Below are 18023 nucleotides of genomic sequence, written 5' to 3' on the forward strand. Positions count from 1 at the left end.
TAATAAATATAAAGGAACAATAAAAAATGCTTTCAAATATCATTTATGGGCTCAATCCTACAAGGTACTTAAAGCTTTCAGGGAGTAAAGGGCAACCTGTATCTCTGGGGAAGTTATCAGTGACTTATCAGGCCAAGATCTGTACAATGATGAACTTCCCTCCAAAAGCGCTAGTGAGAGAAATCTTTCCTATGCCAAGTGAATGATTTGCTAGGAGACATGAAATAGTGTGTAAGGTTATTTCTTTATTTCTTATTTGCAAACCAGCTCTATCCTACTAAAACTCAGTAATAAATTGGAAAGGTTTACTTTTACCTTTACTTTTACTTTTAACACTCTGAAAGTCTTTTTAATTTTTAAAATAGTCAAAAAGGTGTCTGTGWTTCTCAAACTGCTTTATAGACAGGATATAAGTCTGTGGACAAGTCTGTCATTGAAACCTAAGTTCTATGCCAAATTTGAATTTGATCTTCAGTCCAAAATCCTGTCTAAAAACCTACAGGCATTCTTGTTTCAGAAGTGGAGTGCTGCCACAATTTGACTGTTCCCTGCTAACCGTGTAGTAGGTCACTTTTCTATAATCTTTGTTTATCTTCTCCAAGTTTGAACTATCCCTGCTCATTTTCTTCCCATGTCGTGTCTTTTTTTTTTTATTATATTCTTAACTGTGATGTCAACACAACTTATTTGTATGTTCTTTGTCACAGTAGTAGGTGTTCATAAATCGTGGTAATAAAAGCTAGGAGCATCTGTATTTAATTCTACATAATCTTTTCTATCTGATCTGTCATTATCTTCGTTTTCATTTCTTTTAGTATTGCCAGAATTTAACTAGTTGAGGTAATATGCCCCATGTTTGCTATCTGTCTCAGGCTTACTTTCTATTTAACAAACTTTAAGAAAAAAAGTTTTTACACTGCACCAAACAAAAAACCCTGAGTATTATTTATCCCCTCAAATTTCTTTGCCTCTGTGTTGAGTAGGTTTTGGTTGGGAAGTGATGTAGTCATCACACCAAATGACTTTGTCTTTCCACATACTTTAGAAAAATAGGTACTTTGACACCACCATCTTTTTGTGCAAGAGATAATACGTATCACTGAAAATAATCATTTGAACATTATTATAAAAATCAAAGAATCACAGAATCACAGAGTAGTTGGTGTTGGAAGGGACCTGTGAAGTTCCTCTAGTCCAACCCCCCTGCTCAAGCAGGGTCACCTAGAGCAGGTTGCCCAGGACCATGTCCAGTTCAATTTTGAATATCTCCAAGGCTGGAGACTCCGCAGCCTCTCTGGGCAACCTGCTCCAGTGTTCAACCACCCCCACAGAAAGAAAAAAGTTTTTTCTTATGTTTAAATGACATTTCCTGCATTTCAGTTTGTGTCCATTGCATCTTGTGCTGTCACTGGGCACCACTGAGAAGAATTCTGTCTTCTTCACAGCCTCTCTTCTAGTATTTATACACATCGATAAGATCCCCCTGAGCCTTCTCTTCTCCAGGCTAAACAGTCCCAGCTCTCTCAGCCTTTCCTCATACGAGAGATGCTCCAGTCCCTTAATCATCTTCATGGTCCTTTGCTGGACTCACCCCAGTAGCTCCATGTCTCTCTTGTACTGGGGAGCCCAGAACTGGACACAGCCCTCCAGATGTGGCCTCATGAGGTCTGAGTAGAGGGGGAGGATCRCCTCCCTTGTCGTGCTGGCAATGTTCTTCCTAATGCAGCCCAGGAGGCTGTTGGCCGCCTTTGCCACAAGGGCACACTGCTGGCTCCTGGTCAACTTGTTGTCGACCAAGACCCCCAGGTCCTTCTCTGCAGAGCTGTTTTCCGACTGTTTGGCCCCCAGTCTGTAGAGGTGGAAGGGGTTATTCCTCTCCAGGTGGAGGACTTGGCACTTCCCTTTATTGAACTTGATGAGTTCCCCTCTGTCCCTTTATCTGGCCTTTTGAGGTCTCTCTGAATAGCAGCCCAACAAGATAGTGACTGGCCTCTAGCTGAACAACATGCTGCTAATCATAATCCTCTGAGCCTGGCAGTTCAGCCAGTTTTCAGTCCAGTTTTTTTCACTGACCACTTACGTACCATGCACTTCATCAGCTTGTCTATGATGATGTTATGGGAGGCAGTGCCAAAAGCCTTCCTAAAGTCGAGRTAAACAACATCCAATGCTCTCCCCTCATCTACCAAGCCAGTCATCTTATCACAGAAGGCTATCAGGTTGGTTAAGCATGATTTCCCCCGCAAAAATCCATGCTGTCTACTCCCAATCACCTTTCTGTCCTTCACATGTCTAGAAACAATATCTGGATTAGTTACTTCGTCACCTTCCCATCGAGATGAGGCTGACCAGACTGTACTGCCCTAGATCCTCCTTCTTGCCCCTCTTAAAGACATTTGCTCTCTTCCAGTCCTCAGGACCCGCTCCCGATTGCCATGACCTTGCAAAGATAATCAAGAGTGGCTTTGCAGTGACACTGGCCTGCTCCCTCAGCACTCGTGAGTGCATCCTGCCAGGGTTCATGGACTGTCCAGTTTGTTTAAGTGTTCCCTAACCTGATGCTCCTCCACCAAGGGTAAATCTCCCTTGCTCCAGAATTCCCCTGTGGCCTCAGGGGCCTGAGATTCCTGAGGGCTGGTCTTACCAGTAAAGCCTGAGATGAAAAAGGCATTCAGTACCTCTGCCTTTTTGATGTCCTTTTTTTTWAAAAAAAAAATTAAATATTAATAGCTTATTATTATCAGCTTTATTATCACAAAATACCAGAAATTAGGTGCTTTTGGATGTTAACTTTTTCTTAAGAGTCCCTTTATATTGAAAAGGTTGCAGGTCCCAGTTGTGTCCCATGTGCAGTAGGCATGAAGTTAGATTTCCATCAGGAGTTAAATGTTGAGTGGTCTAGTAGTTTGTTAGGCTTTGTTAGTCTAGGAGAGACTGTATAGGCAAAGATACATGAATGAGACTATACATTTTAGTCCAAAGTCCTCCACTGATTACCAGATGTGGAAAGTTCTGTATGATTTAGACACTTTTGAATTCTCAGTTTAGGAAGCTCTGAGTATCATTTCAGCTGATGATATTGATTATTGTCTCAGTTTTTAAGATGTCATGGTTCTACAGATCGCTTCTTAGAGAGATCTTTAATGCAAGAAAACCTAATTTCTAATTAGTCTGACTGAAGTCTAATTTATTCAGCTATAAAGCTTTTCATGGTGGTGCAATAAGTGTATGAATATATCTGCACTGTCAATAACTCTAGACCATGCTTTCAAATTGGGAGAAGAATATATGAAATTTCTGAGGATCAAAAATTCTCTGCCTGTATACGAGAGTAAAAGGTCTGGCACATTTTGTCTATTGGCTGGCTGACAGGGCATTTCAGTTTAGTATTGCCACCAGATAGTCTTAATTCAAATGACAGAGATCTGCATAGACTATTTAAAAAGTCTGTCGGGTGGAATTAGATGGGTATCGGGAGAGCAGTATGTTGGAGCATGGAATTATGTTAAAGGATGATATCGGACGCAAGGTGTGAATTCTGTGAATAACACTCTCCTTTGTACCAATGACAAAGTTTTTTTAATCTTGGCCCTCTTATTGAGCTACCAGTGTGACACTAGACAAGATGAAATAATGCATACACAAAGGGACAAGGCTGCAGAAACAGCATTAAGTCTGGGATTTTCTTAGTTCTGTACTTCACTTGTATCCTTTACATTCTTTTAATGTAAATATATCATTGAGTAATATATCATTGAGTTTGTTTGGATGATTTGCAATGAGAGACCAGACTTCTATTAGCAGCAAAAGGCCTCATTTAGGAGAGGTGATACCTTGTTATTAAATGGTAAACAAAACAAGGGGATTGAGTAATCTACATCCCCTATCCTGTCCTGCATTACCAAAAATGTGAAGGTTCATTTAAAAGCAAAGCCAGCAGGAGCACAGACTGAGTTTATGCTGGGCTTTAAATTACAGCAAGCAAATGGAAAGAGAACAAAACAGAGGAAAGCTTTGGCAGAAGAATAAAGTCTCTCCAGAGGCAGAGATCGCATTTATAGTTAGTAATATTGGTGATGGCACTAACTCTCAGGGAATGGCTCAGGCTGGCGCATGCTGCTTGTATACCCATCTAGCATAATAAAAGACAAGAAACCTGGGATTTTATTAGTGATTTGGTTTTTTGTTGATCAAAACGATACATGGGATCTGCATGTGACAAGTGGAGGATTATCACTAGAAGGAAAAGGTATCAGCAGGTAGCCTCTGGGAAACATCCTCCTGTTACATCTTTTTAAAAAGAGCTATACGCAGGCATGGAAAAATATATACAAGGAGCAGAAGAATATGATACTCAGAAGTTCACAACTTCTTAAGGTTGGGCAACATTTGTTTTATTATTCATCTATATTTTCTCCTTCATGCCTCAGAATTACCTTAGATTTCATGTGCAGAATTTATTGCTGTGATAAAACAGGTTAAAGGGCTGAATTAGCAGTGTACCCTAATATCAGTGTAGGCGCATTTGTTTCCACCCAAGAAGAAAAAAATACATAATCCTTAAAGGATTGTTGTACTATGGTTATGCACAAGATGGCTGAATTCAGACTGCACAGAGCACCTTACTTGTGAGATTTCCTAACTGCTCTTTGCCTAATTTTAAAACCTTAATGTCCCAGTATATTGTTATATATTAATTACTATACAGAAAACAAACAAGCAAAAGACTGTGTAAAATCCTAGGCAATCAGGAATTCTTTCAGAGAGAATTAGGCTGATCCTCAGTTAGAGTCATCAAAGGGTTCAGACCATCAGATCTGCAAAATAACCTTTCCTTCCTGGATTCATCAATCTAGGTTATTATCCTCTGAATATCAGATAGCCGACAGAGGACTAAGCTAGTGGGTTTTGCAGTTTAGGATTACAGGCTCTCAGGCTTTATGGAAATCTGGAAGAAAATATGTTCTGTTGATCATACAGGCTGTCTCTTGCCCTTTCTTCTGACCCTTTACCTAATCTTTTGCTACCCAAACCTCTAGCTCCCTCCTTTCTTCACTTTTATTCCATACCATTCCATTTACTTTTCCTACTACAGTTCTGCGTGCATGCCTGGCTCTCTGCTGGCTGGGTCACAACATGGAGAGTACTGAGAAAAAAACAACAACAATGTAATAGGCCAACATCTAGGCTCTAATTATTTTCAATACTTATTTATCAGATGGACTTAAATGCAAACAGTGTCTGGAAAGGTTTTCATTTGCAACTTCATAGCTAAAGACCAGAAGTGCTAGTCATATTTATGGTATGAACTCTTCATTGCTGAGTATTGTACAGTTATACGATAAAACAGATTTGTCCCAGAAAGTTTACTACCTACGATAGATCTTAGTGAGTTTTTCATACTTTTGAGCTTGGGAGATAATTACAGAAGACATTGCAAAGCTAGGATATCTAAATAAGATACTGAAACTTTTGGGTTTGAATCTCACTAATTTGCAAGTAGATGATCTGTAACATTGTATATTTTTCTCATTTTGAGGTATGTCTTTTATTCAAGTTTCATCTTTTAAAGTGCTTTTAGCAGGCTAAAGCAATAGCAACGTCATTCTCTTGTTTGGGTCATTAACAGTAGGAATAGACTTTAAAAGCAGAAGTGCTACTGGGTTTATACTAGGCATCACAAAAGGGAACAAACCACCATACCAAGTAGGTTTGAGTCTGCTTACCTGAAGTCCCTGTATCTTTACAACTTTTGTTGCACATTTTCCAAATCAAACTACCTTTCTTCCCTCTTTCATTCAGAACCTCAGTTCACATTTACAGTATTTCTTGTTCCTGCTGCTCTCTGTTCTAACAAGAATATTTTCATTTATTTCCAGTAAGAACAACGTGACCAACTTTGATACAGAAAAAAAAAAAAAGCTTTACTAACTGAAGTGAGATGCGCAGGTTGTTGTGCACGTCAAAATAATTTAGAATGAATTCCAATATGTGGAGGTTTTACACTGAGCAAAATACTTTGCTCTTCCCCACCTAATGCTGCCTTCTAATCTAGTAGCAGCCATTTAATCAGAAATAACCATAGCCAATTGTAATACCAGTCTATGATTCTTTATTTAGTTAATTTGGTAATAGCCAAATATCTCTCTCAGATTTGAAAGCTCAGCTGACAAAGTGAATTTGGAAGAATAGTAATGAGCATTTCATAGACTTTTCAAAGTACTCAATAATGAATACCAAAATCCTTTTAAAAAATACTAATATTTAAAAATAAATGTGAATCATCCTCTTTGTTATCTTCGTCTTTTGCTTGGCATCTCTTTCCTGCTCCTGTTAACAAGTAGATAATTCTTACAGTGCAGGAACATGTTCTGTGAAGATTTTCTAGTTAAAACTGCATCAGTATTTCAGCTATGGGTCACATCCAATATCTCTGTGGTTGTCATATATACATTTCAAATTTCACTTCTTCAGTTTAGTTTTGTTATGTTTAGTTTTGTTTTGATTTGGTTCAGTTTGATTTAATCTGAGGCTTGCATTCATTACAAGAGTAAACATAGGCAACTTCAGAGGACTAGATCTCAAAAATTTTAGGATTAAGCACATAGTGGAAAAAGGGACTGGTTACAAAGGGGAAAAGGAAGTGAAATCAGTGTTTTAGAGCTCAGTAATGAACAAAGTAAGAACTGCCAAAAGTCAGGTTTGCAGAGGAATTAAAATTAAAAGCATGGTTTCTCCAGCTATATGCACAATGATAGAAGTAGTGGGACTGCCATGTAATGAAAATTAGGCAGAAATTAATGAAAATCCTTGTTTGTGTTGGTTTTCAATAAAGACAATAATGGAGAGCATAGAACCGAAACAAAATGTGCTGCAAGGTCTCTACCTTCCTTCTGAAAGAAAAGCAAAACTTGAGACATGAAGCAAAACCAAAACAGAGGAGTTCAAGGTGGTGAGGGATGGATGGATCAGAAAAAAATCTCCGTTGTAAAAGTGTATCCTAACTGACATAGGAAATTTCAGATCTCATTACAAAATGGGGAAAGAATGATTTTTAATCATTCTATGAAGTTAATAATAGCATTACATGATTGAAGAATATCAACTGTAATACTTATTTTAAAGAAAAAAAGTGAATCAAGCAGGTGTTGGTACAATAGTATGGAAAGCTTTAAAGTAAATCTTTCAGGAAAAGAAAATTAAAGATACAAGTATAAATGAAAAATGGAGTAAAATGCAGTATCAATTTACTAAAAATAAATCATGATTTGGCTAACATAATAATTTTCTTTGCTCATTTATTTGATATTTGATAAAGCTCATTTATTTGAACTTCAATAAAGTATTTCGTTCAGCACCGCAGAGGATATTACTATTTTATCTGGCAAAGATGGCAGAGTAAAGTATTAAAAGGTGGATAAAATACTGGCTAAAGAAGAAATAAATATGGATAGCTTGGAAAAGGGAGGGAACAAGCTGAAGGCTTGTTGGGAGGGTGATTTTATTTAATTTTATTAATAGCACTGGTAAGAAATGGAGGAACAGATTAGCAAAATCTTGTAGTGAGATAAACTGCTGAAACATCAGGAATCCAGAGCAGAGTCTAAATGTCATACAAGTATGTCTTTATGAACAGAAGGCTAGGAAAATCAAATTGGTCCAAAACTGTAATTCTGTAAAGCATAAGACCAGTTACTTAAGGGTCTGATAATATATTTTTTTCTGAGAAATTGTGAGTTTATGAATTAGCAATAATTTGATATGTTAGCTGATCACAGGAAAACAATGAGCAACCAGAATGATATTCCATAAAAAGGATATACCAGGTGAGATCTTTTCATTATGTACAGAAATACGTTCATTATATTCTACCTGAAACTACTGAAATCTCATCTGAAATACTGCATAAATTCTGGTCACACAGCTTATCTCAGAGAAGAACTATTAAGATATTCAGGTGTAATCCCATGGGAGGGAGCTCTGAAGGTCAAAGGAGCTCAGGAAAGCTGGCTGGATTTTAAGGACAACCTCCTCCAAGTGCAAGAATGTACCAGGAGGCTGGTTTGGGTAAGCTGTGAACTCCTGATGGAGCTCAAACACAAAATGGAAATTTACAGGAGGTGCAAGGCATTGCTTGGGCATGTAGGGATGGTATCAGGAAAACCAAAACTCACCTAGAGCTGAGCCTTGCAATGGACAGCAGGAAGAACTTCTACTGCTATATTAGTAGTAAAAGGCTGAAAAAGAAAATTGCAGGCCTATTGCTTAATGGGGCTAATGACTTAGTGACAGTGGACACAGGTGAGACTGAGGTCCCTGATGCCCTCCTTGCCTCAGTCTTCATGAGCAGGGTCTCCCAGGCCTCTGTACTTAAAGGCAGAGTTCAGGGAGGAGAGGAACTACCAGCAGTGAGTGAGGATCAAGTGAGGAATTACATGAGAAGAATTAACCTTTGCAAAATGGTCTACAGCTGCATCCAAGGCCTGTATCTTTGAAAGGTCAGGGAGATCAGGGGAAGTCTCTGATGACTGTAGAAGGGCAAATGTTTCACCCCTTTCCAAAAAAGGCTGAAAAGATGATCTGGGGAACTACAGACCAGTCGCTTCACTTCAAAGCTGTCCCTGAGGAAGTCATGTAATGAGTCCTCTTGAAGCCCTTTTATGGGCACATGAAGGAGAAGAAGGTAACTGAGAACAGCCAGAACGAATTTACCAAGGGGAAATCATGCCTGGACAACCTGATTGCCTTCTGTGATGAAATGACTGGGTTTTTGGACAAGAGGAAAGCAGAGGATGCCATTTGCTTTGATTTTAACAAGGCTTTTGACACTGGCTACCACAACACGCTTGTATCCAAGCTAGGACATTACTGTTGGGCTGGATAAAAACCTGGTGGGATTGTTGGCTCCAGAGGGTCTTGGCTAATAGGTGGTACCCTACCTCTAGACCTTTGATGGGGGGAGGTACCACAAGGGTCTGTCCCAGGACCTCTCCTGTTTAACATCTTCATCATGATCCTGAGGTGACAGAGGCCACTTTTGCAAAGTTTGCAGATGACACCAAATTGGAGGGACCTGTTGATACATTAGGGGGCAGGGCTGCCATCCGGAGGGACCTAGAAAGGCTGGAGGAATGGGTCAGCAGGAACCTCATGAAGTGCAGCAAGGACAAACACAAAGTCCAGGCAGGCTGGGACTGCCTGGCTGGGGAGCAGCTCTGCAGGAAGGGACCTGGAGGCCTTGGCAGGCACAAGCTGAGCATGAGCCAGCAGTGTGCCCCGGCTGCAGACAGCCAGCAGAGTCCAGGGCTGTGTTTACAGATGCACTGTCAGGAGAGTGAGGGGAGGGATTATCCTCCTATACTCAGGACTTGTGAGAGTACATCTAGATACTGTGTCCAGCTTTGGGCACCACAGTACAGGAAAGATACTGATAAACTGGAGTGAGGTCAGTGAAGGACCTCCAAGCTGTTTGAGGGCTGGAGCACTTGCSCTGTGAGGAGAAGCTGAAGCACCAGGGCTTGTTCAGCCTGGGCGAGAGACAGCTTCAGGGGGACCTAACAGCAGCCTGCCTGTACATGCAAGGGGGTTGCTGAGAAGACAGAGCTGGGCTGTTTATGGAAGTTCATGGCCAGAGATGAAGAGACAGTGGTCATATATTGAAACACAAGAGGTTCTGACTTGATATAAGGAATAAAGGTCACCATGGGAATACTTAACAATGGAAGAGGCTTCCCAGAGAGGCCGTGCAGTCCTTGGAGGTTTTCAAGATACAGCTGGATAAAGCCCTGTGCTTTAAGCTCAGGGTCCCGAGCCTAAAGTTCATTGCTTTGAGGATGCTTTGAGCAGGAGGTTGRACTAGAGACTCCTGAGGCCCCTCCAGCCTGAATGGTTCTGTGATTCTGTGATAGGGAGAGCGGCAGAGAACGTATTGCCTGCAAGGAAGGCCAGGCATGGGGGAGGAGTATAGTCATTGTCTCTACTTGTATCATGCTATGGGAGTAAACAGAAGGAGAAAAAGTCAAGGGCTTTACTGGCCCAACAGCAAGTGAATATATACAGGCTTTGAGTAAATTCAGCCAAGAATTAGAAGAAGGTTTCTAATGACTAGAGCCGTGATGTTTTGGAACGGTCTTCCAAATGAGAGTTGTGGGGTCTTGAATTCACCTAGTCTTGTCCTGGACTTCCAGCTCCAAGATCAAAGTTTTAGATCCTCTAAAGCAAATCCTGTCAGAACTTGAGATAAATGCAATCAAAAGATAGGTACAAAAGGAGAGCAAATTCAAGATTTTCTGTAGAATGATTCTTTTCAGCTTACTGTGCTGTACTTACCATATGTGCAGTCATTTTTTAAAGAACAAACCTAAACCATGGTAGCATAATATTTGGTTTGTGCCTCATGTTTCTGTACTTGGTATGCAAAAAAAAAAAAAAAAAAAAAAATTACAATGCATAATTCATGATAGTATGTCTTGGCAATGCATGGCAGTCTTGGTTCTGGTGTTAGGATTAATTTCCTTTTTTGAAAGATTATGACTCTGGACAATTGATTACAGATAAGTGTCACAGATAAGTGTCAGATACTGCAAAAGCTTGTATCTCCATCTTACATCCCTGGTCTAAACAGATTGTCTTAAAAAACTGGCAGCCATAAGCTACAGGCTCTCATGCAGGGTAACAAAGGGTAGATGACTGACATAAGGATAGATGACTGACATAACAGTGGGACTGGAGGAAAACAAGTTTGAGATGAGAGTTTGTTTTGATGCTTAGGACACTAAAAAAAAAGTGATGTTAAAGTTATGTTTTAATTGTGAGAGAAAATCATAGCTTTAGAAACCTTAAAAGATCATAGCTTTTGGGTCTGGACTCTATTACTTCATAAGTGGATTTTCCTGGTGTGCACCTGGTTAATGCCACTTACCAACTCTTACGTTCCCCTGAGTATGAGGAGCATATATAGGACTGGGAACGGTTGGAGGGATATGTTTTAGGGCCAGTGTGCTTTTACACTCAGACAGCCTCTTGGATGGCAGATCAATACGAAGAATGATTCCTGCTGATACAATTTTGGATTGATCCGAGGACTGACTAACTTCAGGGATTGTCGACATAAGCACAGTATTGAAATGGCACTCATGAGGGTTAAGTCCTATCTGTTCAAAAAGTGTGATGCTTTTTGAACTGTTACTGTGTCTTGGTGGAGAGAAGAGAATGCTATTCCCCTGCAGGTTTTTAGGACTACATTTTTCTAGGTGAATATCACTGTATTTCCTCTCTTGATTTCTATCCTCTCTAGACTCTTTTTCATAATATGTCTGTTCACTCTAGTGATGGGAATACCTCCTATAATTAATGTGCTGTTTATGCCTTCTCTTGGATTATTAATGGAGTTGTTACATAAAATAAATCCAAGCACTGAATAATGCAATATTCTAGCAGATTAACATTCCAACTCTGTATATTGCAATGCCCTTCAATATCTTTTGTCATCAGCTGCAATGACATGGTCTTCATTGCTTCCTAGTTGTCCATAACATTTCCCCTTATTTTTCTTGTTAAAGATAGATTTAAAAAGCAGCCCAATAGCTGAGATAGTTTAGAATCGTCAGTAACTTAACCTTCTTCTTCACGAAGGGTTGCACAATGACAACCCAGTAAATCCTTTATTTAAATTAACTGAAGCATGATACAAGCAGCAGTGAACATGATCTTTCCCAGCCTCCCACAGACAGGAGCAACCTCTAGGGGCTAGTCCCCAGGCCCGTTTAGTCTYTGGCTTCTCTCATGAAATTGCTTACAAGACTGCCAATTAGCTTGTTAATAATAGTGAGGCAGACAGCCTGTACATGTATTCATGATTGCCTTTTCCACTTGTTAGTAAAACCTTTGAAGTCATCGAAGTTAGCTAATACAGGTAAACTTGTGCTTCTGTCACTAACACGTTTGTGTTAGCTATCTTGCACTTTACTCTCTACTTAAATACCATTAGGTATCCTGCTTATTTTCCCTTTTTATTTAGGCAAATCTTTGGGACATGGCTGTTCACTGTTTGTACATAATGCAGAGAAATGATTCTCAGGACAGCGATTAGGGTTTCTAGCTTCTGTTTACATAGAATAGAATAGAGTAGAATAGAAGTAGAGCAGAGTGGAGTAGAATAGAGTAGAACAGAATATTTCACAGAATGCAACATATCATGTAATTATTTTCCTTAGATGCACCAAAGGAAAAAAAACGAAAGCAAAATCTTACATCATATGGCAAGTATGAAAGAACAGACCCAAAAGGGACCATCTTTTTCATCCTCTTGCCCCAGCTGTTCCTGACAGAGGGTTATTCCAAATCCTGCTAAAAGCCTCCGAAGATGAAAATCTCACAGCCTCTCTCTATTCAGCACTTAACTGTCTTTACAGTTAAAGGTTTTACTAATGTTGAATCAAATTCAAGGCTTCAATTTAAGCCTCTTACTTCATGTTCTATCCCCAGTGGACATGAAGAGCAATTTATTCCTTTTGTGTGTGCAGCATCTATGTAAATGTCCAAGGCAATGTACCTTATTGCCTTTATTGTGAGGCATCCAGTACCCTTTCTCTTCATATATTGCTTTGTCTGTAATCTCTTTTCCATCAAATATTCATATATTTTGGACTCTGAAGACAGTACTTCAGTTCTGCTAGCTTCTCCATAAATAATGTTTCTAGTAGCTTTTGAACCCTGAATTATCTTATTATTCCTAAATTCTTATTTTTTCTATGAATTTCTAAATCCCTAATTTATAAATAAGGGTTAGTAAAGTTTAAATTTTCTTGCTTGTTACACCTTTCAAATTATGATTGCTCTAAATAAAATGAAATTGTCTTGAGAACAGGTTCTAATTGTACAGTTCTAGAAGTCAGGCAAGCTGAAATGACTTGGATTAGCAGACTGGTCTATTAGTTATACTTGTATACACTGGTCCCAACAGTAGATTTATCTCTGTTTAACTGAGATCAGAATTTGCAGTAGAACTTTACAATTTTTTTTGTACTTCAATTAATGTAAGTCAACCCTTACAGTGTGAAGTGGGTGTTTGTAAATAAATCTAAAGGCAATGAAATACGCTCCTAAACATAATGGCCTCATAAAACAACTACTTAATCTTGGTAGCAATACCAAGCATTAACTTTCCTTGTCCCCTATCCGGGGTGACACCAATTAAACTCAGGGTGTCACCCACTAAAATCATTTAAAAACACATATCTGTTTAATGGAGCATTAATAGATCTGTTTACATCCCACAAAAACTATACATTTTGAAATGTTTTTCCTGACTTGGAATATTAATGAGTTACTGAGTTTCTTGAAATAAATAGATCAATCTGACTATTATACTATGAAATGAGAAGGCCCAATTATTTCCCTCACTCTAAGTTTAGTGAAAATCTATATTAAACCAGTATTTACCAAGGATAATATTCACCAAGTTCAATGCCTGAACAACCTGATTGGTTTGTATGATAAAATGACAAGTTTTGTCAATGTTATTTCCTTTGATTTTATGAAGTCTCCTCTATCTTCCTTGCATCCAAGGTGGGATGTTATGGTCTGGATGGGTGGACCCCTCACCTCTGGAGGAGGTGACAGAGGACACGCTCATCATGTTTGCAGATAACACCAAATTGGGGGGGGGGGTAGGTAACCAGCTGGAATGGATGTTGTCAGCCTCCTTTAGAGATTAGTCAGATCTGTGAAACAAAATAAGGTGTTTATTGTGGGACCTCAGTACATCTGTTGGAGATGATGGAGTGAAAGACTAAGTGCTAAGGAGCTAAATGCTGTCATTAACAATTATATTTTCTCTCTGCATCAGTCACTGATTTCCTGTATGATTCTGAGTAACTCAGTCGAATGGGACTTTTTACAATTAGCTGAGTATCATTCATTTCTGAATACCTAAGATGGCTGAATTGCAGAAGCCCTGACATGTCAAAACTGAAGTTAACCAAGGGTGTGCTTTGAACCTTGGAGGTATATTATTATGGTAAGTGCACTGAAAAATCAGTTACTCGACACTTCTGGCAATTTTGGCCTTATTTTCACAGTTGTAAAATGAGACTATTATTGCTGTACTGCATTACAGAAATGTTGATACCAGGTTTTCATTATTTAGTGAAAATTTGTAGAGAGTTCAGTAAACAAAATTTGAGGAAATAGTAAGAGAAAGGCATACTGAGTAAGTGCCCTGTTCATTGGATGAACTAGAGAGATTGTGGAAAACAGCTTTATGGGATAGTGTCATAGTGTGTGCAGACAAAATGGCAAATAACAAATAGGACGGTTGAGTTCTTAATGTTCCTAACCTTTGCAATCTTAATAATATTATTTTGATGTAAGTTAGGATTATTTCCTATTTTATAATAGGTTATCTGAGTCCATATTACATGGTCTTTATTAAAAATTCATTCTTTGATTAAATACTGGAAATATTGAATGTCAGTTGAAGAAACTGGTATCTGCATTGTGCAAGAGGGGCTTGCTCTGTTGTCTTGGCATTGAAAGAAAGTGTCATAATAACCACCTTCAAACCTTCTTTTTCCTTTGCTTTCTATTTTGGTTTCTTTTACATGAGGGGAGATGCAGGTCTTCATAGCTTGTTCATATCTGCATCACTACTTCGCAAGTCAATTCACTATATTATCTTTCACTTCAATGCACATCTCATACATTTTTCCAGGAGAATACACAACTCTCTCCCACTCTCAACAAGAAGAGCACATCAAAGGAAAAAAAGCCAAGCAGCAGAGATGATCAGTAGCCAGACATCACAGGTCATTATCATTCCTTCTTTGCTATCATCTTGTTTTTCTTTCCGTCTCCTCCTGGGTGGGGAGAGCACATGTGGCTATAGAAACAAGAGCTTTTGTTTACCAAGAAAAATATTCCTATATTAGAAATTCTTGTGACTGTTTCCTCACTGTCGTGAAACCAACTACCATCTGTCCAACAATGGCAGAAAGCATGCATGAAACAGTGTTCTGGGGGACAGACAGAATTTGCAGAAAGTTATATTATGTTACCCCTCCATTCCTTCACAGGTAACTTGAAACTTTTTAAATGTAATTTAATGTAATGTAATTTTAAATGCAATTTAAACTTTTAAACTTTTTAATATAATTGGTATATTCCTTGTGCTACATACTTCTGTTCAGATCACTGTTTTAACACTGGAAACGAGGACTTTCAAATCCTGCAGAAAACCAAACATTTATATATGTTGTTTATTTAAGCAAGCAGAAGTCAAACCCAGTGTCTCTTAGCCTGGGAATTCATACTAGTAAATGAGCATTGAGACTGTGGTGTTAGACAAGCATGATGATACTTTGATTTCAAAGGAGTGTTGCCACGTAATGCAGCAGTCCAAACTTGTTTCCCATCAGAATTGTTTTCTCTGTGTTTACAAAATCTGTCTCTAGCCTTAAACCAGCCAGAAATATTATGCAGAGTCCATTTACATTGTGTCACCTTGAATCTTTTCTTCCTGACTATTTAATATAATTTGCTTTTCAGTTTCATACAGAAAGGACCGACATACAAAAATGTATCACTCTGTGACAGGTTTCACTGTAATATTCACCCTGTAGTAATACTCCCTCCCTAGTGCTATGCTAGTTTAACCCCTCTACATTACTGAATTCATCAACTACCTAGGAAACAATTCAGGGGTCACATAAGGTGTTGGCTCTAACGTTGTTAATTTGAGTTTATGCTGGTGTGAAATGGGGATCTGACCCTACACCTAAATCAAGGATAAGCCACAAAAGTGCCAGACAGAACTGCAGGTCATAAGTCTTCCTGGGCTGTGCGATTATCCCTTCTCAATGTTTTTTTGGGAGCACAGCCACTCCCAAGGAGGATGAGAGGAGGTGGAGTTCTTAGCCTTGTTTCTTCCTGCACTGCACTGAAGTAAAGGCTGATGCCTGATGTGGAAGGACTCATGTGCCATCATCCCCAGGAAAAAAAAAAGAAAAAAAAAAAAGAGTATGGCAGACTTTGTGGAAGAGATGGTCTTTCATTAAGGCACACCCTCTTCTGAGGCTGCTCTTCAGATGAGACAAGAGAAGAGGTCAGCTCATGCCCTGTGGGCCTTGTGAGGCTCTTCAGCTTTCATATCACCTTTCTAATGCTATGCCCATAAAAAACATTCAGTAATTTGCAGTAGAAAACTAAAAGTAATTTGTTAAAGATACAGTGGAAGAGGATGATATAAAACAGATTACAATATATTTTTCAACTTTTTTGTTCAAGATTAGATTTGAATATGGAAATGCATGAAATATATTTTGATATAATTAATATTATAGTCTTTCTGACAGTGTCCAGCAAAGAATAGAAGGACAGAGGATTATATTTGATTTGGTTTTGTACTGTTTTTGTTTGTACAGTATACTTATACTGTTCTAATTTCATTCTTCAGGACTTCTCATAGGTTTCCTGCAACTACATCACTGAGATAATTCCCCAGCTTTTCCATTCAATTTAAGATTCAATTAGAGTTGCCTTCTTTCTTTCTGAAACGTGTTACAAACTGATAAAATCTTTTTCCACTGATAACTTCCCCTTGTCATTCTTTCATTTCACTCCTGCTAGTTAAAGATCTTTTATCATGAAAGATATTATTCCATAAGAATGGAATAGTCCATATTCTTGGGAATAATCATTTTTAATGCATTTTTCATCACTTTTCTATTTTCTTTCAAGTGTTATTTGAAATTATTTTCTATTTCACCTATATTTTCTCATCTGTATCCATGCGATCTTATTGCTACCTAGCTAGTCATTGCTTTTAATTTATAACTTTGTATAAATATTATCATTAAGGCTTCTTAATCACATTGAAGAGAAACCACTATTATGATCAGTCAGGCTGGTATTATATGTGTAGGTTCACAGTTTGGTCCTAGAATAAAGTTCTTATGGGAACAAACGTTTTTTATTTACTGTTGTTATAACTAAATATATGCATATATATTTATCAGCTAGGGAATCAGAGATCATGGTAACGGTAGTATTTAGAAGACTGACAGATCAGGACAGTTTTAAACTTTAAAGTTTACTGAATTCATTCATTAACAGCACACTTATTGCTAGTGGGTAATTCATACTCGTTATTAATCATCACTACATATACAAAACTGTTACCACTTACATGTTAAATTAGCTGTGAGCATACAGTACTGTGGGGCCGATGTGGTATCGTTAGCACTGATGGCTGCAGTCCTTCGTGGCCCGTAGTCGCCGAGGTCCAGGTGATCAAGCTTGAGAGTTCATCAGCGAGAGAAGTCAGAAATGGGTTTGTCTTCTCCCATTTTCCTCTCTTGTGCCTGAAGTTTTTATGCAATTGCCCTGCTCCCCAAAAGGGGTGTCTCCTCTGCTCCCAGTACTGATTGTTTCCTCCTGTCTTGCCAGCCATCCGTCTGCATTCTGTATATATCTGTATCTGTATAGTATTCAGGAGGATGTCGTGCCTGTGTGTAGCCCCTTGAGCTTATTTTGTCCTCCGTCTGGCAACTTCATGTTATTTTGATACCTCCTATGAACAACTACTCCCGTCTTTCTTCACTCCTTTTGTGGTCACGTTTCTCACATTTCTGTAAAGTGCTAACATACTGTACCTGTCTTTGCCATGACAGTGTTAGAAAATACTTACCTACTGTTGTTAGTGACATTATTTTAGTATGTTTATATTCAAGGCAAGTTAATATTAATTATAACCTGATGAGAAGGGTGATGGGAAGGTTTCTTCTTCTTCTTCTTCTGTGCTGGTAGGAGTATGATGGATTATGTCCCATCACCTCCCACCTCCCACAAGTTGTTCTGTGTGGGGCTGTTTTTAAGTTTTCTAACCTGTTCTAAAGGTTAGTATTTCTTCATTTGTTTATGAGTCCACACTACATCCAAAATTACTATATATGGTGTGTTCTGCATATGTTGGATCTTTGTTCTTTGCTTTTCATTACCCCTAAAGCTGGTTTCTCCAGCTCCCA

Source organism: Apteryx rowi, unplaced genomic scaffold, assembly GCF_003343035.1.
Source record: "Apteryx rowi isolate R43461 unplaced genomic scaffold, aptRow1 scaffold_288, whole genome shotgun sequence".
Classification (NCBI taxonomy): domain Eukaryota; kingdom Metazoa; phylum Chordata; class Aves; order Apterygiformes; family Apterygidae; genus Apteryx; species Apteryx rowi.